Source organism: Taudactylus pleione, unplaced genomic scaffold (genome assembly GCF_031769625.1).
Source record: "Taudactylus pleione unplaced genomic scaffold, aTauple2 ptg000145l, whole genome shotgun sequence".
Lineage (NCBI taxonomy): Eukaryota > Metazoa > Chordata > Amphibia > Anura > Myobatrachidae > Taudactylus > Taudactylus pleione.
In genome coordinates, this window is record NW_028284547.1 from 6,737,861 (window position 1) to 6,764,495 (window position 26,635).

Sequence of the window (26,635 nt, forward strand, 5' to 3'; positions counted from 1 at the left end):
AAAATGTTACACATGGAAACACCGTATAGGTATAACCTGAGAATATACAAATATATTAGAAACATGCTAATTGGGACTGATAGAGAATATATCACAGTTATCATACTGTAAAAATGTGGATAGATAGAAAGATAAATGAATGCAAATGATACAATAGCACTGATAGAGAAAGTATGGTGCACATATAATCTCACAATTTGAGTCTAAATATAAGTTAATGCTCATCAAAAGGTTTCTTGCAAGATTATGGAAAAACTAAATTATTTCTGCTGCTACATATCAGGCTCATATAATGTGAGTAGAAGATGTTGCACTTATATTACTTTTCATTAACACTTCATGAATATATAACCACAGAGAGACCCATAGATAATTTTGAATCATATACTATACAATTTAAAATCTGGATAATTTAGTGTTTTTTAATACAATATTTATTATAGATAATTCAAAATATAGAATAGAAAGTTTACAGCATTAATAATAAGACAATATCAACAGAAACAAATCTACAAATGTTTGTGTATGTGTCAATATATCATTATGTATAATATAATTACTATACCTTACTCTGGAGATTCCTCCAACTGACACTTTCTTATTCTTTCTTCTTTCTGCCTCTCCAACCAGCAACTCAACCAGCAGCTCTTCCTTTAGCTACTAGTAGCCTGATACAGCCTATTTATAGTAATTCCTCCCCCCATCTCTCTCCATAGTTCCCAGGATGGCCAGAAGAATACTTTACACATGCAACTGCATTTTAAATTGGGGTCATTCAACAAAGCAGCTTCTCATTCCTACTGTATCTCCTTTTTAAAAAAAAGGTGTAAATATAGCTGATGTCACTTATTACAATGGAATATTCTAAATACATCTTGTCAGGAGAAAATTCTCGCATTCTAATTAGATCACAGCAGCCTCTGGCCTCCTGTTATGTCATCAAAGGGACCATTTGTTTAGGAGTAAACTATTGTTAAAGCAGAGTTTCAGCATAAAGACCTGTTCTACATATCAGCAGAAACTTCACAATGATTAGTTGTAAATAATTATATAAATAGTCATCAATAGTATATATAGCACAATTGAAAAGTTTTCACAAGCCTGAATAACACTTTGTTTCTCATGATATGAAGACATTGTTATATAAACAATTAATTTGTAATATCTGGATATATATATACTATACTATAGATATATATATATATATATATATATATATATATATATATATATATCTATAGTAACTGTGATGCATGCTGTTTGGCAATTCAATTGCCTGTTATTGCTTATTTGTCAGTGGAGCACCAAACAGAAAGAAATATTAGTAAGGTTACTTATGAGAAGAAAGAAGACACAATTTCAGCGCATTTGTATAAAAGTAAAACAATTGTTATTTAAAAAATAACCTTTAATAAACTATTATTAAAATGATTTATGTATGTTTGTGCCTTATGTGGATTCACATATTACATAAAGTACTGTAGTCATATTATTATAAAATCTTAAATACCAATAGTCTGCTGTAAGTAAACATTTATATTTTCTAATGAGTTGAGAAGGGCTTAGTCTGTGGTCAGAGAACTGATCTAAAGATATACCATCATCTCCAAAAAATTATTCATGGTGTAGCCAGCAACATGTCAATAAGGACTTATACAAAATAATTAAATTATTTTTACAAGATATATGATCTATAATAGGATAATATACTGTACTGTAGCATGGAGGGTTCTCTTGGGGAGAAAATCAAATCAGAAAGATAAAGACTGGTAATACTCTCTATGTTTTGAAATTATAATTTCTCATGCAACAATTACTCTTTTAGTCTGGGTACACACTGACAAATATATCAGCCAATTAATTGATCGGACAATATATCTGGTGCCCATCAGCCAGCATGTACCAGGGATATGTCTGTGAACTACATTATTCACAGACATATTACATTGGCTGTGCTGCACAGCCAATGGACAGATATATCTGCAGACATATCTGTTCATCTGCAGACAGCATGTACACATGCAGCGGCATCCACAGGGAAGGGGGTGGACATGCCCACGACCCACCCCCCAGCCATCAGGACATGTGTCTGCCTGGAAGATGATGGTCAGTCAGTGTATATGAATTACCATCACCTACAGATAAATTGTATATGCAGATCACTCTAAAGTGTACCCACTTTGTTTGAGATAGGTCATACTTCTATAATATGCATCAGTACATATGCCCTCATATACAATCACATATTAATGATTTTAACCACATGAATACTTTAAACTATAAAATTTAGCTCAAACATGGTTAGTATCACACATCAATAACATAATTGCAAATCACATGAAATGTTAGATTGCAACATATTGTTGAAGTGAAGTTAATATCTCATATAGGCAACCAATATGCAAAATAAATATAGTGCCTTTGCATATATGGCCAGAATAACAGTACATTTTGAAAAACATATATTTTGGCCCATATATAAATTGGGAAAAGCTGAATATCAGTTTTTGTTCTTATTTATTGATTTAATATACATGTAATTAATATTAATCATGATATCATCTCAAATAACCAACATCAAATGTGTTATGAGTATAGCTAACATATAGGGACAGATGCATAGTATCCAATAATAAGGCCTTAATGGTTGTTTTAAGTCACTTATGTGTGTGGTTAAAGCTTTGAATATGTGTTATAGAAAAATTTGTTAGTAGTCAGGATGGTGACCTTGTTTCTACTGCCCTCTTGTGTGTCCAAGACAGTGAACAAAAGTGGTGAGAGTTCAAGTACCTGACTAGGAAATAAGAGAAGAAATCAGTGGATCTGATTTTGAGGACTTCAGTCTCATGACTTGCTCCTGATGAAGGTGTTGGAAAGCATGGAAACACTTTGAGCCTCAAACAACTACAAAATTCTAATATAGGAAAAACTGTCTGTCACATGATACAGCACAGAGTTGCAGAACATATGCCAGTTGCAAATGCAGAATTTCTAGAGGGGGGTTTCCAAATGCTTGATTTTAGAGCGAGTGTGGCAAGTCCATGAAGAGGGCTGAATTAGCACTTATCCAGCTTTAATATGCGTCATACAATGTGTATTGTTTCATAAATCCAGCATATACAGGATCACAGTAAGTCATTTGATGCAACAGTAAACCATCCTGCCTGAGCTGAATGTTTTTATTGTAGATGTAAGCACCATTCCAGAGCATGGGAGCAAGTCCGAGAGCCTGGATGAGCAGCAGAATAACCTAGCACTTCCTTGGACATATATGTGCATATTGGGCTCTATAGCTGTACATCCCTAGCATTGCATATTTTCCAGATCTGCTAGTTTGTGCACAGGTTATTTATTACTGGCTGATACATGTATAAAGATCCAAAGGTGGTGCTAATTATGTAATTTGTGATACTGAGAAGAACATGTAGCACTAGTAAAATCCTATTATATTACTATTTCTACTGTGGTCATGGTATGTGCTGGGGAGGGGGCGTTTCCAGGCAGACGGAACCCCCCCTGCATTTGCCTATGTATGCCACTGGCTATTAACATTGCAGCCATTGTAGTGTGGAATCCAGCAATTCAAGTGAGACTGCCCCATTGCCACAGGAGAATGGGCAACATTTATTTCACACCACGAGACTGTGCATGTCACACAGAAACACAACCACCACTGCATTACTATGGCTCACTGACTGCAAATCCAGATAGCCATTTTGGACTGACTGCTTACTACCAATACCCCAAGGGGGTCTCCATCTATCAACCTGAGGTAGAAAGTAATTATTGCCAGGTGATGCATATACACCACAAGATACCTTTGGTTATAGCTCGGACATGAGCAGTTCTTGAAAAGAAACATTAAATATTACCTATTAAAGTAAAGGTCAGTCACCCTGGGACATATCCAGCATCTAGTAACTTACCATAAAGGTTCCTAAATGTGGCAATTAAGGCATTCCAACAATTCAGGTTTTAGAGATATCCATGGTTGAGCACAGCTGATTAAATAGAGTGGGCTACTTAATCAAAATTATTAATTAAGTAACCTGTGTTCAAGCATGAATATCACTAAAACCTGAAGAAATACAAAAAAAAACTTTCCTGGTGTGCAACTCTAGCCTATATCCAGTTGAATAAAAAAATAAATAATAATATTTTACTCACATATTAGAGTTGTATCCAACCCAATAAATCAAAACATGACAATTAATGTCCCCAATTTAAAATTTTAAAAACAGCAATGGAGTGTTTTATATTTCACTGCATATGTTATAAATAAAACTTCTATCGTCTGAAAGTTTCCTGATATTTATTCTGGACCAAAAAACTTGGCACATCGGTTGTCATGATACAAGACTACTAGATGTGAGTAAGATATTTTGATTTATTTTCATTTAATTGCATATGCTACAATTTGTTTTCAATTTTACAAGCCTACTACTTATTTATTTATTATTCATTATATTTGTTGGTTGAGCGCTGAACCTAAGCCATTTACTGTATATTTGTTTTGTTTCCTATTTTGGTAATGTGAGGTGACCAGGTTCTAGGCAACTCAGTGCGCAGGAGGCAGGGTGTTTTCCCTTTTTTTGTCTAGCCTATATACATCAACATCAAAATAAACAAACCCACAATTGCACAGATCATATTAAATAATAATCTCACTTGTAGAATAATGGTGCTTAGATTACACATCAATGTTACTTCCCATAGGAGTTTTAAAGAAAACCTGTTTCCCCTCTTTAAATCTCAATATAGGAAGGTTCAGGTATATGCCCCCACAACAATGCACTCACAGATTCCAAATATAAGTAAGGCCCATCACAAGATAGTCTTGCTTCTATTTCAACACTTCACCATCACCATATAAAGATTGTAATGGGGATTCCCCCTCCCCACTTGTAAGTGTTTTGTGGATTGGCAACACCATTAACATTGTTATCATCCCCAAGAAACCACTATTATCTTTAGAGTTGTGTTAACCACAAATTGTTTAATCTACACATTGAATATCATCCAAAAACTTATCTTTACTACACAAGGAATTTTTGTGTGTTTGTCTTTTTGTTTTGCATATACTTGAACCTACCTTTATTGAGATTGAAAGATTGGGAACATATTTTCTTCAAAAATCCCAAGGGAAGTAACATTGATGTGTTCTCTGAGTGCCAATATACAATGGAGTTTGTTATTTAATCCTTACAAACCTGGACCGTTAGGGGGCCTTGAGGACCACGTTTGGGAACCATTGAGTTACAAATTGAGTTCTCACATGGGCTAATAGAACATTGTCTATTTTCTCATCAGAACAACCATCATTTCTCTACATTTATAGACAATTATATTATATATTTTACAGGTTAATTCTCCTGACCTGGGGCATTTATGCAGAATTTATTGCATTGTGAATATTTTTATGTTTTGAGTATTTTGTATGTGAAATGTATGTGTTTTTACACCATGAAATTACTATTAGAATTCTGTGGGAATATATGTGGTGTTGAACATGCAGCCAATTGATTTTCAAACTATTTTGAAGTTCTTGCACATTCTTCTATATTGGCAGCAGCGCTTCATCACCTGAATTACTTGGAGTGATATGCACAGCAGTTTTTTTCCATTATTTTAATAGCTTATTAAAGGTTATATTTAAAAAATAATATTTTTTCTTCAAATGACATCATAAAAAAGAGTCTTCTTTCTTCTCTTTATTAACTTTACATATACAGAAATTGTCAAAAGTCTGAGCATACCCCCTGAAATCGAAAAGAAGCTTGTTTATCATACATTCTGGTACTTGTGTATGAATGGAGTATGATAAAAATAACAAAATGTATTATTTCCATACCAATACAACCCGGAAAATTGTTAGAAATGTGTCAAAAAATTAGTATACTTTAAAAATGGTCACAGTTATTCTTTGTGGCAAATCCACAAATGGTTGAAGGTATTTGTTGGGGCCATGCATTGGGCTATTAAACAAAAGTCTGAAACCGGTCAAAATGTTACAAGAAAACAAAATGGTCATCCAAAAACAACAACTGTTTGTGAGGACAACTTCATTGTGACTACTAGCAAGCATAACAGACATTTGACCACTCAGGAAATAGGATGGGAGTTGCGGAAAAGTCATTCCCATCCTCTGTCTGATAGGACGGTGGCTAGGCGCTTGCAGGAATATGGACTTAGTGGTAGGGTTGCGGTAAGAAAAACACTTCTACATGCTACAAATGTATTTAAAAGGTACGCATGGGCTAAGAAGCATAAGGATTGGACTAAGGAACAGTGGAAGAGGGTGCTTTGGACCGACAAATTGATATTTGTACTTTTTGGCTTGCATCGCCAGGCTTTTGTGCATCGTTATCCAGGTGAGCACATTATCCCAGACTGTGGAGTGCCAATAGTTAAGCATGGAGGAGGCAATGTGATGGTTTGAGGATGTTTCATGGGCAACCAAGTTGGTAACTTTGTCAGAATCATTGGAATAATGGATCAAAAGGTGTACTACAACATATTAGTGCATCATGCGATTCCCTCTGGAAGGTGACTTGTGGGTCAGAACTTTGTTTTCCAACAAGATAACAATCCAAAACATACATCCAATTTGTGTACTAATTATTTGCAAAAGAAAGAAGACACTCAAGTCGTAACAAAAATGGAATGGCCGCCTCAATCACCAGATGTTTTACCCATCGAGCTTTTGTGGAAAGAACTAGATAGGGAAGTCCGAAAACAGATGTCTACCAACACTGAGGGCCTCTGGGAAGCTCCTCAAAGCTGCTGGAGTCAAATGGATCACCAAAAGCTGGAAAAATTAGTAAATAGTATGGCAAGGATATGCAAAGCGCTTATCAAAGCTAAGGGTCATCACTTCAATGAAAGCAGACTACCTAAAACTACCTAAATAAACTTGCCTAAAAGTCAAAACAAGTATTTTTTTTGTTTAATTATTGTTCACACAGTTGTTTATTTTGTAAATAAAGCCAATAAAACAGGTTTTATTTTGTTACTATGCAGTTAAATTGAATATTCCTCAAAATATACTGGTGTGCTCAAACTTTTGACAAGTACTCTATCAATAGTACAGCTGATGGCTATGTATGTATTTATTTTCAACAGAAAAATGTTCTGAAAAAAGATGTTTTTGCAAATTCACCTAAAAAAAGTAGTTTTCATTTAGAACTTGAGTAAAATTTAAAGGTTGAAATTGTTGACCCACAATAAGTTAATCATAATTTTTACTTGTTAATGCGTAATGCCAATCAAGGATATGATGGATCTATAATTGGCGTAAACCATCTCTTCATGTTGTAGAAGTCCATATATGTCCATAAAATGATGTAAGACAGGATAAATGAATTAGTGCTCAGCACACTCAGAAAACAGCTAGTAATAGCAGTTTAGATTAGACTCCAAATAATTGCTAAACTGAGTTAAGGCAACAGACACATCTCACCACCCACTGTTCAGAAGATACATCAATCAGGAGAATTGCTGAAAAGTAAACACTACTTTAGGAGAGCAATAAGAATTTATTTTATTTTATTTATAACAGTTCTTATATAGTGCAGCATATTCCGTTGCACTTTACAATTGAATAGACTTGCTTGGGCCAAGGAACAAAGGCTGTAGACATCAGACCAGTGGATGATTCCAAGATTAATAACTTTGATTCTACCTGCCTTACCGTGCTACTGCCAGTGGTATAAGGTATGTTAGATATTTTCCATTTTGTAACAAAGCAACACATTAACCAGTATTTTTTTGTCTTCACTACTTAAATAAAGCAATATTATCTGAGATTGTCAAACACTGTTTAGATTTAAAATAATCTGTATTACACTCTCCAAAATAACTTCTTTGACAAGTAGAGTTTAAAAAAGTGCTGCTACTGTGAATGTTAGTACTGTGATGCTCCTGTTCCATAGACTGATCCATCATTGACAGCAGGAGCAAAGATACTTGATATTACAACAGGTAAATGCACAGTGATATAGGCAATGGGGGAACTGTTACCTTGTAATTCAGATATTATCTCTATATATCATATGAATTCAAAATTATACAATTGTTTATTATTTAATAGTATTAGCAGAAATACAGGGTGCTGTGGTTGTTCCTGTGCAATTGCCAAGGGCACCCTTTAATTTCTGCCAATAATATTTTTAGGCCTCACACAATGCGCCTTCACAATAGGCATATAATTTGAACAAGCAGGATGAAACAATTAAATTTTTAGCAGAGAAAAGCATTTATGGGGCATTGTTTGAGTCAAACACTCACATTAGTGCCCCCAGTTCTAGCAATTTGCTATTAAAAAAATGATAGTATTCCTCATACAATATAAGTACAGAATTAAACAATCATTGTGTTTTAACTAAGGTCAGTCTTTTAACTTTCCCAAATAACATGTGAATATACAATCATTGGGCTATTGTACAATGTAATCAGGGATGAAAAGGGAGACAACTTAGGCACCAGCTAGAAAGTCATACAGAATGAATAATACAGATATAGTAAAATAGACTGTTATGTCCTATATATATGAGGAGTGGTGGTGATCACCAATAATTAAACACATTAACCAGTGTTTAAGGTATGAAAAAACACTCAGCAGAGGGGGGGCACTCATCAATAATCTTCAAATATAAAGTTCCCCTCTGGTGAGGCTTTTTTCTTACCCTAAAAAGTTATTCTTCAATTGGAAAAAAGCAAACATATCTGAAACATTATGTTTAGCAACCATTTATTTAATAAACAACAACCTTTTAATACATAATGTTTCCATCTCATTTTAAGTGACACTGACAAATCATAGATTTATATATATATATATATATACACAGTATATATATATATATATATATATATATATATATGCACAGTATATATATATATATATATATATATATGCACAGAGTGGGTGCCAGAGGTGTGTCTAGGGTTCATGGTGCCGAGGACAAATTACAAAATGGCACCTGTAAAAAAAATAGTTCTATAATAACATGTCAGTAATCTTACAGTATATAGGTAATTAAAATTATTTATTGGCTCAATGCTGGTTACAAAATAAAATGCAAAACAGCATTTGGAACTTTTATTATTGCTAATATGGATTTAAATATATCATTACTTAATTTCTATCACACTGTAGCATCCTGAGCTTTTAGTATGCCACATAGTATTGCCTATAGTTCACAGTATGCTATAATGTAAAACCACCCACTGTAAAATATGCCACATCATTGTAACAATTTATACTTCCACAAAATAACAACAGGGTCATCAAGAACTGGCATGTGCCTGGATACAGGAGAGGGCATGACCAAATCTGAGAAATGTTGTTACAAAGGAATTGGTATAAAGTCACAGATTAAGCATAATGAAGAATGCTATCAAAACAGCAATATAAATGTATGAGGGAAAGAATAAGGAGGTAAAAGAGCATTCCAAAAACTATAGGGTGAGACAGGGCAGCATGCCAGGGCAGCATGCCCTATATGTCCAATACTTATAGCTCTACCAGTCATAGGGCTCAATTCAGATCGATTTGATGGGAGTGATTTACAAATTTAATAGTATGAAAATGCCATCAATGATTCCACAACTGAGCTCCCTCATTGCCTGATATTGCCCTGGACTTGGGAAAGGTTGTATGTATCACTATAGGTTGCAAACAATAATCTGTGAGTCTAGTGGTACTGTAAGTATGACATATAGCCCCAATTATTCACATACGTCAGGAACTTGCATGTGATTAAATCGACCCCATGGAAAATAAATGACCAATAACAATAAGAAATCTAGCACCAAAAATAATAAATAAATGACAATTTACATCAAAGGGATTCTACAAATATAACTAATAAATAGGACAGAGAATACAAATGTATAATATGCAGTTGTTACCTATTGACACAAATATAAATATACTAGCCTAGAATGAAGTAAGGAATCAGCTTACATAAGGTGCACTATATTCCCTAGTATTAACCCAAATTGTAAAACACATTTTTATTAGATATGCCTTAAAAACAGGTATCCAAACTACTTATTATTCATTTTATTTTATTATTTATTTGTTACACATAACGTATTATCATGACTTATATTTTGCCAATTTTTAATATATATTATCATATTATATGCCCTATAATAGGAAATGTTCAAAGCAAAGTATAAAACCACAGTATCAAGAAATAAAGTGATGAGAAGAAAAATAGTTTATTTTGTGAACAAACAAAATATTAAAAACAAGGCTGTATGCTGTTATCATTCATAAATAACAACATATATCAGCTCTGTGTGTGAACTTCTAAAGTATGTATCCCATTGTAAGCAATATAAATTGTTGCTATTTCCTGAAAATTTAGGAAAGAATTGCCCTAAATTGCTCAGCCATCAAATCAGCCTTATCAGGTAAAACTACCGATCAGCCGGCAGCCAGACACTAAAACATCTGCTTTCATCACTATAACATATGGCAATAGACCATATAACAATTTCATTAAGGGGAGGAGATAGAAACAACAAACTCCTTCAGACAGAAACTCGATGGATCTGCAACTTGAAAACCATCTGGCTGTCTGGTCTAAATGAAAAAAATTCCTGGAACATTTTTAAGTAATTCAGCATTCCAAGACTGTTACATTTCAGATTTTTTATAGAGAATTATATATTTTTTTGAAGAATTGTTTTCAACCAATTCATACAGAGTATTGTTTTTTTGTTCATTCATTTACATTTTTTATTTCTTTGTTTCATTTTTTACATCCTTAGGGCAGTTTATATATGTATTTATTTATATACTTTTTTTCACATTGGGTATATTTGAGAAAACATATTTTCTCCTTTTAATACTTTTTACAAATGCAACATACAAACACTTCCACTTACTCTGTTACTTTACTTCTTTATACGTTATGTAACACCGTTCATCTAGTCATAATTTTCTTATTCATACATATTCTTTAGTTTGTTACAGGATTTCTTTTCCTTAATGCACAACTGTTTATTTTTGCATATGTGACCTGCTTTCTTTTATCCTAAGTTTTTTAGTCGGCTATCTAAAACGTGCACTTTTTCTGTAACTTTTCTATTTCAGAGCCGGTTCCCTGAGTGCAGAGTAGCGTCAATTGGGTTGGCCTGGTTACATGGTTACCCAGGCAACCTGACGCCGGGAGTATCACACGTCATCTCCTGCCCGCACCGGAAGCCCTCTGAGCGGGGCTGAGCATGACAGAACTGGGGACGTCCTGGGGACGTTCTCTTGCACATGCATTTTTTCACTTCTCTTCACATGTTTTAAAAGGTAAGACAAACTGTTTAGTTGCTCTCACTCATCTTAACAAAGGGGCTACAGGCCCCGAAACATTGGACTTATGCTGTGATGCTTTTTTGAATATACCACATTGATTTTTTTCAAAGAACCTGAGTCCTGCTGTCATTTTTTCTTCATCTCCAATAACTTATTCAGAAGGCACCTGGGCATCTCAATACAGGTTGGAGGAGTGCCATGCTGCATCTACCATATATATATATATATATATATATATATATATATATATATGTGGTTTATCTCATGGGAGATTCATAATGTATTAGTTGAGAGATGAATTAGCTGCAGAAGGTTTCTTCTTTGTAGAAAATGAAAATAGTTTTTATGAGTCCTCCAGGGGTGTAAGAAGAAATTACATCTGTAGTTGGTTTAATCAGATAACAATGTCCCTTTTCACAGTGTCTTCTAATGTTCTAAGTTGGAATTCTACTCAATTGTCCTGTAAAAAAAGTGACATTTTAAAAACATAAAGTTACTGCTATAAATTTACCTTTACAGTAAAAGTGTTATTTTATGTAGATAACCTGTAGTCAGGCAGGGAGGACTACACATCTCTAAGTCTGTGTGTAGAAGTCAGGCCAGAAGGCCTGTGTCCAGACCTGCAAGCTAGACAGGGTTCTAGAAGTGAGGAAGTGCCATGAAGTTAGTAAATGCTGACAGTAAAGTTTAATTTATTTTCATTGAAACCTGAAAAACTGTGTTTGGATCTTTATTATGCACATACTCACTGCACAACTGACCTTTCTACTCAGCTAATTAACCCAAGTTATCACAATAAATACTAACCTGATGTACAAAGTAATATGTTATGTACTATGAAGGAGCTACCAGCTAGATACCCCTTAACATTTTACTAAAGAAAAGAGTGTGCTCACCTCCCATGGGAAACAGCTGAGAAGAATGCTATTACATTTATTGTATAATTTGAATTATACTAATAAAACAGAACATTTTGGAAAACTTTTATTAGTACTGATAAAGAATATATAAAAATGATATACACATGGGTCCACCATACTGACAGAGCATAAAAGAATATACAAATATATTAGACATATGCTAAAATTGAACCAATAAAGAATTATAGAAAAACTACACACATGATACAACAGTACTCATAATATAAAATTTGGAGAGATACATAGATAGGTAGAGGACACACATGACCCCACAGTACTGATATATATATATATATATATATATATATATATAAATAAACGACAGGCTCAATCCACGGCACTCAACCATCTGGGGTGCCCTTGGTATGTGACCACACCATCTACATAAAAAATACAAACTCGGCACTCACATGCTTTTCAAACTGAACTATTTTGAACATAGGGAATGTTGGTTCCAAAATATTGCAATCATTTGTTAAGCTGGCCACCGCTTCACGGTCATTCCCATCTAGCCAGTCCCTACACTGATTCTCAGACAAATGAACTTGATCTGCCATCTTGGCCTCAAGCTTGCATACATTTTAAACATGAAACTGGGTCCTGCCTTAAAGAGACAGGACCGCACCCAGGGCTGTCAGTTAATGAGCACCTGGAAAAAGAAAAAAGTTTGTCTTACATTTGAAAAACAGGGTGCCCTAGCAAGTGTGACCACAAAATTTAATTAAACGACAGGCTCAATCCACGGCACTCAACCATCTGGGGTGCCCTTGGTATGTGACCACACCATCTACATAAAAAATATCATACAAACTCGGCACTCACATGCTTTTCAAACTGCAAATCCTTTGAACATAGGGAATGTTGGTTCCAAAATATTGCAATAATTTGTTAAGCTGGCCACCGCTTCACGGTCATTCCCATCTAGCCAGTCCCTACACTGATTCTCAGACAAATGAACTTGATCTGCCATCTTGGCCTCAAGCTTGCATACATTTTAAACATGAAACTGGGCCCTGCCTTAAAGAGACAGGACCGCACCCAGGGCTATCAGTTAATGAGCACCTGGAAAAAGAAAAAAGTTTGTCTTACATTTGAAAAACAGGGTGCCCTAGCAAGTGTGACCACAAAATTTAAATAAACGACAGGCTCAATCCACGGCACTCAACCATCTGGGGTGCCCTTGGTATGTGACCACACCATCTACATAAAAAATATCATACAAACTTGGCACTCACATGCTTTTCAAACTGCAAATCCTTTGAACATAGGGAATGTTGGTTCCAAAATATTGCAATAATTTGTTAAGCTGGCCACCGCTTCACGGTCATTCCCATCTAGCCAGTCCCTACACTGATTCTCAGACAAATGAACTTGATCTGCCATCTTGGCCTCAAGCTTGCATACATTTTAAACATGAAACTGGGCCCTGCCTTAAAGAGACAGGACCGCACCCAGGGCTATCAGTTAATGAGCACCTGGAAAAAGAAAAAAGTTTGTCTTACATTTGAAAAACAGGGTGCCCTAGCAAGTGTGACCACAAAATTTTAATAAACGACAGGCTCAATCCACGGCACTCGACCATCTGGGGTGCCCTTGGTATGTGACCACACCATCTACATAAAAAATATCATAATAATAAAAAATAATATTTTTTATGTAGATGGTGTGGTCACATACCAAGCAATTCTTCATCTACTGTTCAGCAGAGACATTAATCTGGTCTTTATTGTAGAAATGCTGCAAACAATGCAAAAAATTACAATGCAAATGCACAGGTAAACTTCATTTTGGGCAATATGTTAAAATATAAATTTTTCATATATTTATAAAATATTCAAATAACAAATAAAAGCATTCCATGCACATAGACTTTTATTACCTAAGCCGGCAATACTGGATTTATTCACACAGTGACTGTTACTTATTCTTGAGAGCTCTTTGTCTACAATGTTACATTTTATGTGATACATTTCACAGGCTATTGTGTATTGCACACAGAACTCTGGTCAACGAATAGACACATATATCTTGATCTAATTCATTTTACCTATTTCAATCATTTATTTATATGTGTACACGGTGATTGATGTGCAATCAATAGTACCATCTAGCACCTAGATTTTACCTGCCATTTTATATGGAGCTGATCAGGCTCTGGAGCTGGTAAAAAAAGTGTAGTGATTATAATGGGATTTTGCTGACTGTTAAACATATAATCAAAATCAGTCATCTTTTGAGGAGAACAGTGGGATACCTTCCATTCAGTTCCCAGTATACTCTATAAATTGTATTCCAGAGTAAGTTACCTGGTCTAGCAGTGAAGTTTATATAATCACAGCCAGCACTGTCTTTTTCTGTTAGATGGAGATTTTATTTGCCTCAGTAGCCGGCTCAGAGTGCTGAGCTGTGGAAATCTAGCAATCAGTACAGATGCACAGTAGGAAGGGAACCACTGCAGCTCGGTTCATTATAGTTCATGTGACCAAACTCTATGAGGTGCACTAATTCAATAGAGTCTTTTTTATGTCCATCCTTTTACCACTTTAGTCACACAGTGAGGTCTCACCATACAGGGTTGGTGTCAGTAATTTTTGACAGGGGTAACAATCAGGCAGAATTAATTCAGTTGCAGGAGGGTAAATTTTTCCTTATATGTTAGCTTGGAGCAGCAACATGTTTTGGATACTGCTGTGGCCTTTTTTGAAGCTGTTGTAGGACATAAATTAGACAATACACAATGTTGAATTAGTGCAGCTTATAGAAGTTGTTCTCATGCACTAAAATGAACAGAGCTGCAGCGACTCCCCTCCCACTGTGCATCCATACTGAATGACGGATTTCTGTAGCTCAGCACCCTAAGATGGTTACTAAGGCATACAGTATAAGATCTTTGGCAGTAAAAAATATACAATACTGGCTGTGATTATATAAACTTCTCTGGTAGGTCAGGTAAATCACTCGGGAATACAATTTATGGCATAGTAGGGGTATCTAATGGAATGTATCCCACTTTTTTCCTCATAAGAGGACTGACTTTGATTATATGCATAACATTCATCAGGAACCATTATAATCAGTAAACATTTCCCTATTGTCTAGCCAGAGTTTTACCAGAAGGAGCTGCTCTTATTGTTCTTTATATCATCAGGAACTTCACAATGACTTATTGTAAAATATATATCACCAAATCACTTCTAAAGGGACTTATATAAAACCAAAACACATGAGATCAAACATCGAGAAGATTACGTTTTGCCTCATTTTGGCATTTAAGCCCAATGAAGATAATCAAGTCTGCACTCAGATACCATTAGATACCTGAAGTTTGGGTGCTTTCGAATTTTAGAAACCAGAACCTGCTCATCTCTATTAAATGCTGTGTGACAGTTAAATGGGGGTGCTTTATAAATGGGACATGTGCTTTTAAGATTGCAGGTGGGTGTTAGAGGTGTATTTTGAAGGTTTTTTTTGAAAAATATACACTTAGAGCCGTTTTATACATTTTGTAGCTTTATCGTGACTAATTGAATTCTGTGATTGGCAAGAAAACCCTGTGTTTACATTTTTGCACCAGCAAAGCAAAAAGAGATGTAAAATACATTTGCTGAATGTTAAAGATATGCAAACCAGAAGTAGCATGCCACTGTTGTCATATGGGTGCCGAGGTGGCCCAATACAGGAACAGCCAAATAATTGTTCATCCCAAATCACGGGGATGTGGACCGCCCAGCCAGATAGTGGTAGCTGTATACAAATGGAAGCCACACAGCCCTCTCACAGCAATCGCTGCATACATGAGCTCAAACCCACTCTGAGGCATCACCACACCCCCTGATGTCAATCAGTACTCAGCTTGCATTTCATCACTCTTATCAGTGAACCGCAAGCCGTCACCATAGTGGGCACATCACTTTTGGAAAATAATGTCCATATGTGTTACCTCTGTACACTTAGCAGAATATCATTCCAGTCTAAGCATATTAAAATAACATATAACTACAGTATATACCACAATAGATGATGCATAACATTTAAAGATTAAAAAAGATCAAACAAAGATCATATATGTGTACCAGCATAATAATGCATACGTACACGCAATCAACAATACAAACATTAACAAATAAAAATACATGGTAATAAATACCCAAGTGGAAGATGTGAACACAGAACACTTCAGTACCATTAAGTACATATAGCTAAATATACCTTCTACGTATCAATGCCCCCAAAAGTTTCAGAGCTAGCTAGATGAAAATTTTCAAGGGATTCATCTCATTTAGTCCTTCTGGAGCCACTGTATCCAATTGATGGATCCATCTTGCTTCACGTTTTAGAAGTTGTAAACTTCTATCCCCACCTCAGATCAATGGTGGGATCCAATCAATAATCATATAGTGGTGTTCTTTCAAGAAATGTAGCAACACAGGTTTATCCGTGGTGCCAGTGGTGTAGGCAAGATGTATGGAGTAACAATGTTGCATCATCCACTCTTTAAATATGTAAATCATTTTCCACACATACATTAGCCCACAAGAGCATGTGAGGAAATAGATCACATGATCCAAATTACAGGTCAATCTATGTTTAAAAAAAAATTCTGTCCACTATGAGGGTGAGAAAAAAATTTACCACTGATAAGGGAATAACAGGTCATATATCCCAAGCATTTGTGGCAACCTTTATTGAGTGACAACCAATTGTCCTTTCTTGTGGGGCGTATATATATATGTGTGTGTGTATCCAAAAATCAGCCGGCACGTCCACAAATTATAATAACGTTCCCAGGTGCCTTCTGTGTGTAACAATATACACCATGCATATGCTCCAAACATGTCAGCGGCGCTCACAAGACTTCAACAATAATAAGCAAGAGACTGCAAACACGTATGTGCTTTCTAACATTTCAATTCATATTGCAAAGTTTCGTAAGGGAAAATTCAGCAATACTGAATTTATTCACACAGTCACTGTTACTTATTCTTGAGAGCTGTTTGTGCACAATGTTACATTTTATGTGATACATTTCACTGGCTATTGTGTATTGCACACAGAACTCTAGTCAACGAATAGACACATATATCTTGATCTAATTCATTTTACCTATTTCAATCATTTATTTATATGTGTACACGGTGATTGATGTGCATTTATTTTTATGCTACTTTCATACTCCAAAGGGGAATATATGTTGTGGAATTTATCCCTATTAAATTTATATATTTGTATTTATATTTTATGGTTTGTTCCATAAACATTTAGCAGCTCTACCTGTTTATTATTTATCCTGTTTGTTTGCATTGAGGATTGCCATTTCCTCTTTTAAGGGAGGCAGCTACTTATATTGTATATGTGCAATCAATAGTACCATCTAGCGCCTAGATTACCTACCATAACATACAGAGCTGATCAAAAAAAGTGTAGTGATTATAATGGGATTCTGCTGACTGTTACACATATAATTAAAGTCAGTCCTCTTTTGAGGAGAACAGTGGGATACCTGCCATTTGGTTCCCAGTATTCTCTATAAATTGTATTCCAGAGTTATTTACCTGGACTAGCAGTGAAGTTTATATAATCACAGCCAGCACTGTCTTTTTCTGTAAGATGGAGATGTTATTTGCCTCAGTAGCTGGCTCAGAGTGCTGAGCTGTGGAAATCTAGCAATCAGTACAGATGCACAGTTGGAAGGGAACCACTGCAGCTTGGTTCATTAAAGTGCATATGACCAAAACTCTATGAGCTGCACTAATGCAATTGTCTTATTTATGTCCATCCATTTACCACCTTAGTCACACAGTGAGGTCTCACCATACAGGGTTGGTGTCAGCAATTTTTGTCAGGGGTAACAATCAGGCAGTTATCATTAAGTTGTAGCAGGATACCTTTATCCTTATAATTATCTGGGAGCAGCAACAGGTTTTGGATACTGCTATGGCCTTTTTTGAAGCTGTGGTAGGACATAAATTAGACAATACACAATGTTGAATTAGTGCAGCTTATAGAAGTTGTTCTCATGCACTAAAATGACCATAGCTGCAGCGATTCCCCTCCCACTGTGCATCCATACTGAATGACGGTTTTCTGCAGCTCAGCACCCTAAGATGGTTACTAAGGCATACAGTATAAGATCTTTGGCTGTAAAAAAAATACAATGCTGGCCATGATTATATAAACTTCTCTGGTAGATAAGGTAAATCACTCTTGAATACAATTTATGGCATAGTAGGGGTATCTAATGGAATGTATTCCACTTTTTTCCTCATAAGAGGACTGACTTTGGTTGTATGCATAAAAGTCATCAGGAACCATTATAATCAGTAAACATTTCCCTATTGTCTAGGCAGAGTTTTACCAGAAGGAGCTGCTCTTATTGTTCTTCATATCAGCAGGAACTTCACAATGACTTATTGTAAATTATATATCTCCAAATCACTTCAGAGGGGACTTATATAGAACCAAAACACATGAGATCCAACATCGAGAAGATGAAGTTTTGCCTCATTTAAGCCCAATGAAGATACCAAGTCTGCACTCAGATACCTTTGGATACAGGAAGTTCGTGTGCTTTTGGTTTTTAGAAACCAGAACCTGTTCACCTATATTAAATGCTGTGTGACAGTTAAATTGGGGGAGCTTTATAAATGGGACATGTGCTTTTAAGATTACAGGTGGGTGTTAGAGGTGTATTTTGAAGTGTTTTTCTAAAAGTGGGTTAAAATGACACAAATATACACTTATTGCCATTTTATGCATTTTATAGCTTTATCGTGACTAATTGAATTCCCTGATTGGCAAGAAAACCCTGTGTTTACATTTTCGCACCAGCAAAGCAAAAAAAATGGAAAATACATTTGCTGAACGTTAATGATAAATAATCTTCTGCTTGATTTTTTTCTATTTGGAACAAAACTGTTAGCAGCACATGACCCCTTAAATAACTCCCATGATTACAATATAGTGCATAGCACAGACCTCCTGTCACCTTCCTTATTCAGAAGCCAGCCATATAACCCCACACTCCTTATCCCCCTTCTCTAGATCAATATCACCTCCACACTACATCAACCCTAATAATCTCATTCTCCTCTCGCCTCTTAACTCTGTCCCTTTCTCCTGTTCCCTCTGGAAAGCCAGTTTTGTCTATAATAAACTGGTCCCTGTTCATGAGCACTTCATCTGTAATGCCATGATTCTCCTTGCCATCACCAAACCCTGGATTTACCCCTCTGACACCACTGCTCCTGCAAAATTCCTCCATCACTTGGCTTCCTGGCTCTTAATCTTCAACTGGGCCCTCAAGACCCATTTCTTCCTCAATGCTTTCCAGCGCTCATCCTAACCCACTACTCTATGCTCCTTCCTCACTATCTAGCCCATCTGTGTCACCCCTGTTTGTCTGACCCTCCCCTCAGAATGTAAGCTCTCATGAGCAGGGCCCTCTTTCCTCACGTGCTTCTTCTTGCCTTACTTTTACTTTCATTTACAATGGTGCCTAAAACTGCTTACTGACACCCTGCTGCTTATTTAGTTGTTATGCAGCATTGTTTATAAATCATGTACTTGTCCTGCATTGTCTGTACTGTTAATAACTGTTGTCTTGTGTGCTCATTTGTTTTTGTACTTTGTAAGGCGCTGTGGAACCCTTGTGGCGCCATATAAATAAAGGATGATAATAATAATAATAATAAGTAAGGCAGCAATAGAAGTAGAAGCAATAGAATGAATAAGGAGGTAGAAAAAAGATTAGTAAACTGTAGGTTGAGGCAGGGCAGTGTGCAGGGATCCTATATAATTGTCCAATACATATAGCCTGTCATAGGGGTCAATATTAGGGGGGTGTAAATGTAAAATGTAAAAGTCTGGAAATGCCATCAAATCTCTGCAACTCAGTCATCTCAAAACCTCATCTTGCCCTGGACTTGTGTATTTTTGAATGTATCCCAATGTGGCTGGAAACAAAAAACTGCAAGTCCAGTGGTTCTGTAACTATAACATATAGTCACACTTATTCATAGATGTGAGGAAATTGCATTTAACAAATCAACCACATGGAAAAAAGTACTGAAATTAGCTACTATAATTATTTGATGGATACAAAGAGGAGAACAGCTGTATGTTACAGAGATCAGTCGCACTAACAGAGGCATAATCAACTCTTACACCAGACCCATTGATTTATTTATTACTTATTCACACCTATTTGTCACTTTTCTTACTATGTTTTATGTTCTACTATTTCACTTGTTTTTTTATATGGATATTGGTCCTTTTAATAAAATAAAAATAATATGTAAACCAGTGCAATACTCCAAGATAACTGCTATTATCTCTCTTGTGTGTTGAATTCTATTGAATTAGCTGTCAGTAATAGCATGGCCTTATGCCATGATAGTGAAAAATTATATTTACAAAAAAAAAATATTTCATGAAATTCGTGTGAGTTTTGCCATATACATTTTTAATGCATTACACTGGTACAGAGAATCAAGTATAGATATTTCTTCTCTCCATTCACTAACAAGCTTTTTTATATAAAACACTTGCCACAGTCAGAAAATGAAAATGAACTCACTTGTAACTATATTGAAGTTATACAGGTTAACCTACTAAAGAAACTTATGCTACATTCAGATCATCAGAGTGATTCATCGTGTGATTAATAAGTGTTATCTTTGTAGTAAAACTTTTGCTGCATTCAGAACATTTATATGGCTTCTCTCCTGTGTGACTCCTTTGATGCACAGCAAGATCCATTTCCATCTTAAAACACTTACTACATTCAGAGCATGTAGATGTTTTTTCTCCTGTGTGAATTCTCTGATGTCCAATAAGTTGTGACTTATCAGTGAAACACTTGTTACATTCAAAACATTTAAGTGGTTTCTCCCCTGTATGAATCCTCTGATGTATTACAAGATACTGTTTTTCAGCAAAACACTTGCTACATTCAGAGCATTTAAATGGTTTCTCTCCTGTGTGACTCCTCTCATGTATAACAAGATATGATTTGTCAGTAGAACACTTGCTGCATTCAGAACATGTAAATGGTTTCTCTCCTGTATGAATCTTCGGATGTTTAACAAGGAGTGAATTACGGGAAAAACATTTTCTACATTCAGAACATGTAAATGGTTTTTCTCATGTGTGAATTAACTGATGTCTGAGAAGCTGTGATTTGCGTGAATATCTTTTGTAACACTCAGAGCACAGATGTGGTTTCTCTCCTCTGTGAATCATCTGATGTCTAAGAAGGTTTGATTTATTTGTAAAGCAATTGTCACACTCAGAGCACAGATGTGGTTTATCTCGTATGAGTTTCATAATGTAATAAATGAGAGATGAATTAGCTGTAGAAGTTTTCTTTAATATAGAAACTGAAAATAGCTTTTGTGCGTCCTCTAGAGGTGTAAGAAGAAAAAATGTCTGTAGTTGATATAATCAGATAACAATGTCCCTTTACACAGTGTCTTCTAATATTCTTAGTAGGAATCCTGCTCAATTGTCCTATAAGAAAAAGTACATTTTTAAAGCATTAAAATTTAGGCTTTAAATTTACCTTTACAGTAATAGAGTTATTTTATAGAGGTAACCTGCAGTCAGGCAGTGAGGACTAGACATATTTAAGTCTGTGAGTAGAAGTCAGGCCAGGAGGCTTGTGTCCAGGCCTGCAAGCCAGGCAGGGTTCTAGGATCAAGGTAGAGCATTTAGAGTGTGGGGCTAGGTTGTTTACAATTTTTGTAACTGAATGCTGACAGTAAGTTCAATTTATTTTCATTTAAATCTGAAAAGCTATGTGTTCATCTTTGTTATGTCCCTACTCACTGCACCACTGACCACTCTACTGAGCTTATTACCGCAAGTTATCACAATATATACTAAACTGAAACACAGAGTAATATTTAAGATTCTATGAAGAAACTGCCAACTAGATACCCCTTAACATTTACTACAGAAAAGAGAGCACTCACCTCCCATGGGAGACAGTTGAGAAGAATGATATCACATATATTGTTATAATTTGAACTATGCTAATAAAACATACATTTTGGAAAACTTTATCAGCACTGATAAATAATATATAACAATATTATACACATGAATCCACCATCCTGACAGAGAATATATATATATATATATATATATATATACAGGTTGAGTCTCCCATATCCAAATATTCCGAAATACAGAATATTCCGAAATACGGAATATTTTTGGTATGACTGAGATAGTGAAAACTTTGATTTTTGATGGTTTAATGTAGACAAACTTTGTTTAAGGCACAAAATTATTAAAAATAAAGTATAAAATGACCTATAGGCTGTGTGTATAAGGTGTATATGACACATACATGAATTTAATATATGTACACAAACTTTGTTTGAGCCACCAAATTATTGAAAATATTGTATAAAATTACCTGCAGGCTGTGTGTATAAGGTGTATATAAATCATAAATGTATTCAGTGTTTAGATTTGGCCCTATTCCTAAGACATTTCAATATGGTATGCAATTATTCCAAAATACGGAATATTCCAATATCCAAAATACCCCTGGTCCCAAGCATTTTGGATATGGGAGACTCAACCTGTATATATATATATATATATATATATATATATATATATATATATATATATATATATATATATTCCGATAAAAAAAGTATGAGTATGTTAAACTTTGGTCCCACAATTTGGTCCTAAGTAAGTTCTGAGCACAACTTTAATGAAATAACAAGGGAATAGCCCATACCTGTCCATGAACTAGCTTTTGAGTTGTTAGTCCCATTAGTTTTGGCCCCTTAAAAAGTGGGAGGCACATATAGAAACCGTTGTAATTCCTACACCGTTCACCTGATTTGGATGTAATTACTCTCAAATTAAATCTGAAAGTCTGCAGTTAAAGCACATCTTGTTTGTTTCATTTCAAAGCCATTGTGGTGGTGAATAGAGGCCAAAATATGAAAATTCTGTCAATGTCCCAATATTTATGCACCTGACTGTATATATATATATATATATATATATATATATATACAGAGAAAAGAGGAGTCAGCACATCCATGTTAGTCCATAGAAAAATGTATTAATCCAATGTAGAACAAATATCAAGGTTATTAGAGGGGCTTGTGCGCAAAGTCATAGCAATAGTTCATCATGGCAAAAACAGCAGGTTATCAAGAAAATACTCATCACAAGTCCTCCCTCCAGTGTGTAGCGCCCACACTGGAGGGAGGACTTGTGCAAACATACAAAAGTTTGCACAAACCTGATTAAAATTAGGTTTCTCATTATCTTAATGACATTGTAATATATGTGCTTGATTATAGTTTCTTAGACAAATATCAATAGTGAAGTTGATGCCAATGTATTTATTTATTTTAAAAGAAAAAAATTATGAAAAATAGTTTTTGCAATTGCACCCCAAAACTTGTTTTTCAATTAAATCCTTGAGTAACTATAAAGGTTGAAAATGTTGAGCCACAATGAGTTAATCATAATTCTTGCTCGTTATTGTCTAACATTTAAGTTGGATAAACTGCAATAAAAATGAAAACTTTCTAAGATACTCAGTTAAAAAAAGGTAATCATAATAATCAGGGTATTGTTCTAGATAGAAAAATGTATGAATGTATTTAAAAAAAATAACTTTAAAATGTATATTAAATTATATAAAAGAATAAAAACAAGAAAGCACAGCTAAAAACAGTTAAAAACAATATGCATGAGCATAACTTAATAATGGCAAACTGGCACAGGAATCTAGGACATTTATGCTTGTCTTACTGTACACTGAGGTAAACTTCAGATTATTATCATTAACATTGATATAGGTCAGGAAGTCTTGTATAAGTTTACCTCAGTGTACAGTAAGACAAGCATAAATTTCCTAGATTTGGAGATTTTTATCCATGATACTAGACTTCATACTAAGACCCACCACAAGGCAGTAGATGTTAATAGCTACATCCTGGCACAGAGCAATCACCATCCTAGTTGGATAAACGGGATCCCCAAAGGTCAATTCACCCGTCTGAGACGAAACTGTACTAAATTAGAAGATTATACTAAACAGGGTCTAGACCTGACACATAAATTTAAAGAGAAAAATTATAATATGAAGTCAGTACAAGCTGCATTTAAAGAACTTGAAACTAGACCCAGAGAACAATTACTACATTACCGCGAGCAAGAGCCATCAACTATGACAAATAAACATGACAAAGTATACTTTGTGACGGAATATACAGGTGCTTCAAATAAAATAAAGAACATCCTCAGAAAACACTGGCATATACTTCAGATGGACAATAGTTTGAAGACAATAGTGCAGGCTAAACCGGATGTGGTTTTTAAAAAAGCTCCCGATATAAAGAAAAAAATAGTACACAATCATCTCCAAGTAAATAACAAAGTAAGACAGAGGACATTTGAGGGGACTGCTGTCAGAGATGGGTTCTACAATTTTGGTAGATGCTCTAATTGCAAACTACTGGGTTATACTAGTATTAAACCCATAAGCACAATAACATCTTATCAAACAAAAAAGGAATACAAAATTAGGGGCAATATGTCATGTGATAGCGATAACCTTATATATCTTCTGGAATGCCCATGTGGGCTTCAATATGTAGGACGAACCACAAGACCCCTTAAAATAAGGATTTATGAACATTGCAGGAACATCCGCATAGGCTTTGAGAACCATAGTGTTTCTGAACACTTCAAATCTGTCCATCAAGGAAACCCTAAGGGTTTGAAATTCATGGGTATTGACAAAATAAACTATAATTGGAGGGGAGGTAACAAACTAGTCATCATAAATCGTGCAGAGAGCCGATGGATTTATAACCTACAAACCTTATACTCGGAAGGTCTTAATATAGATCCCTGATTTGTGACCACAACACGACACAAGACATTTCTCTGGAAATTCCATATTAAGAACTATATGTAGTCCCCACCTATCTATGTGCAAAGTTACTTATAGGTGCATTAACACTCATATTGATTTCCATATATGGGGGCACTATCATGAATTTTCCATGTATCTTTAAAGCAGCCCTTCACCCTTGATATTACTTGATATTTCCCCTTTTGTATTGGGGACTACTCATTTGACTGATTGACTGATTGAGTAATTGGCTAATTAATTAACTCTATTATACATCTTTGAGGTCTGGGTTCTCTTTTGTAAATTTTATTTTTTTTTTTTTAATTTTCATTAATCTTCATCAGTAAGGCCGACAAATGGGTCTTGAATTCCATTAGGGATAGTCACTCTAGCTATGTGTGATTCAGTGCATTTACCGACATGCATTACATTCTGATAGTTATGATCCTAGCTGTAACTATAATTTTCTGGCATATGATTGTTATAATTTATGCACTATATTCCACCTAAGTAGGCTGCCAGCATGAATAAGGATACAGAGGCAAGTTAGAATAACATGCCATTCTCATTTACTATTACAAGAGTGCAATCGAGTTATGGCGATATCTCGCGTATAATTAAAGCACTAGTCTCACCAAAGATGGCCGCCACCACTGATGAGGACAGTGAAGCAGGTTAAAACGCTGCTTAGCTTCCACCCATCATCACAAACAATGACGCGGACATCACGCGGCCACAAGAGTCTAATTGAAACAGGCTACACACACTAGGGGACACCCTGACCCACCAGCTGCTGCAAGTGTGCGCGCGCAACCCGGAAGTAACACCCGGAAGTGCGGCGCTAACACAGCAGAGAGTAATAGATGGTTTACCACAATTAGTATATAAGGAGACAGAGTTACACTAAAGGACATTTGCCCTTGAAGAAGTCTCTAAAGGAGATGAAACGCGTTGGGACATTACTTTCCTTATCTATGTACTTTTAAATTTGCAATCCCTGTTTGAAGGGTATACCTGTCCATATACTGTTTATTAAACAGTTGTATTTCTATTAAGTCCAGCATATCCAGTTTTCATTACCCACTATAGGCCACCCACTGATACTTGCATACAGCATCTGCAGACGCATATACGTGCAGAACCAGCAGACATCATGATCAGGTAAGCAATCATTCCTTACCCATAACACTGCATTCTAGTGTACCTGTCACTCTGATACTGCGTTCCTTTTCTGAGGTATTTGCGAGCAGTGGAGAAGGAGGCCATTTCTATCCAAATCCTGGACAAAGCACATCTGTTATTTTGCAAGATTCGGCCAACAGTTTTTGCCCAACTGATTTAATCATTTATTTATAAGATCAATCCCCGGCGACAGTTCTTGCCCACCTGGATATTGACCTTTATATCGTTATATTATATACTGATTCCTAAATACCAAACATTCTCTGTCATATAAACTCATTTGTGCCTCCAGGGACTTGAGTCCTTAACACCCGG

The 26,635-nt window shown here is 35.4% G+C and overlaps 2 pseudogenes; one reads left to right on the forward strand and one right to left on the reverse strand.

Moving 5' to 3' along the window:
- LOC148522668 (uncharacterized) overlaps positions 1-21,495 on the reverse strand; it is a 48,244-nt pseudogene extending 26,749 nt beyond the window's left edge.
- The window catches only part of LOC148522667 (uncharacterized), a 360,297-nt pseudogene that overhangs the window by 155,746 nt on the left and 177,916 nt on the right, over positions 1-26,635 (forward strand).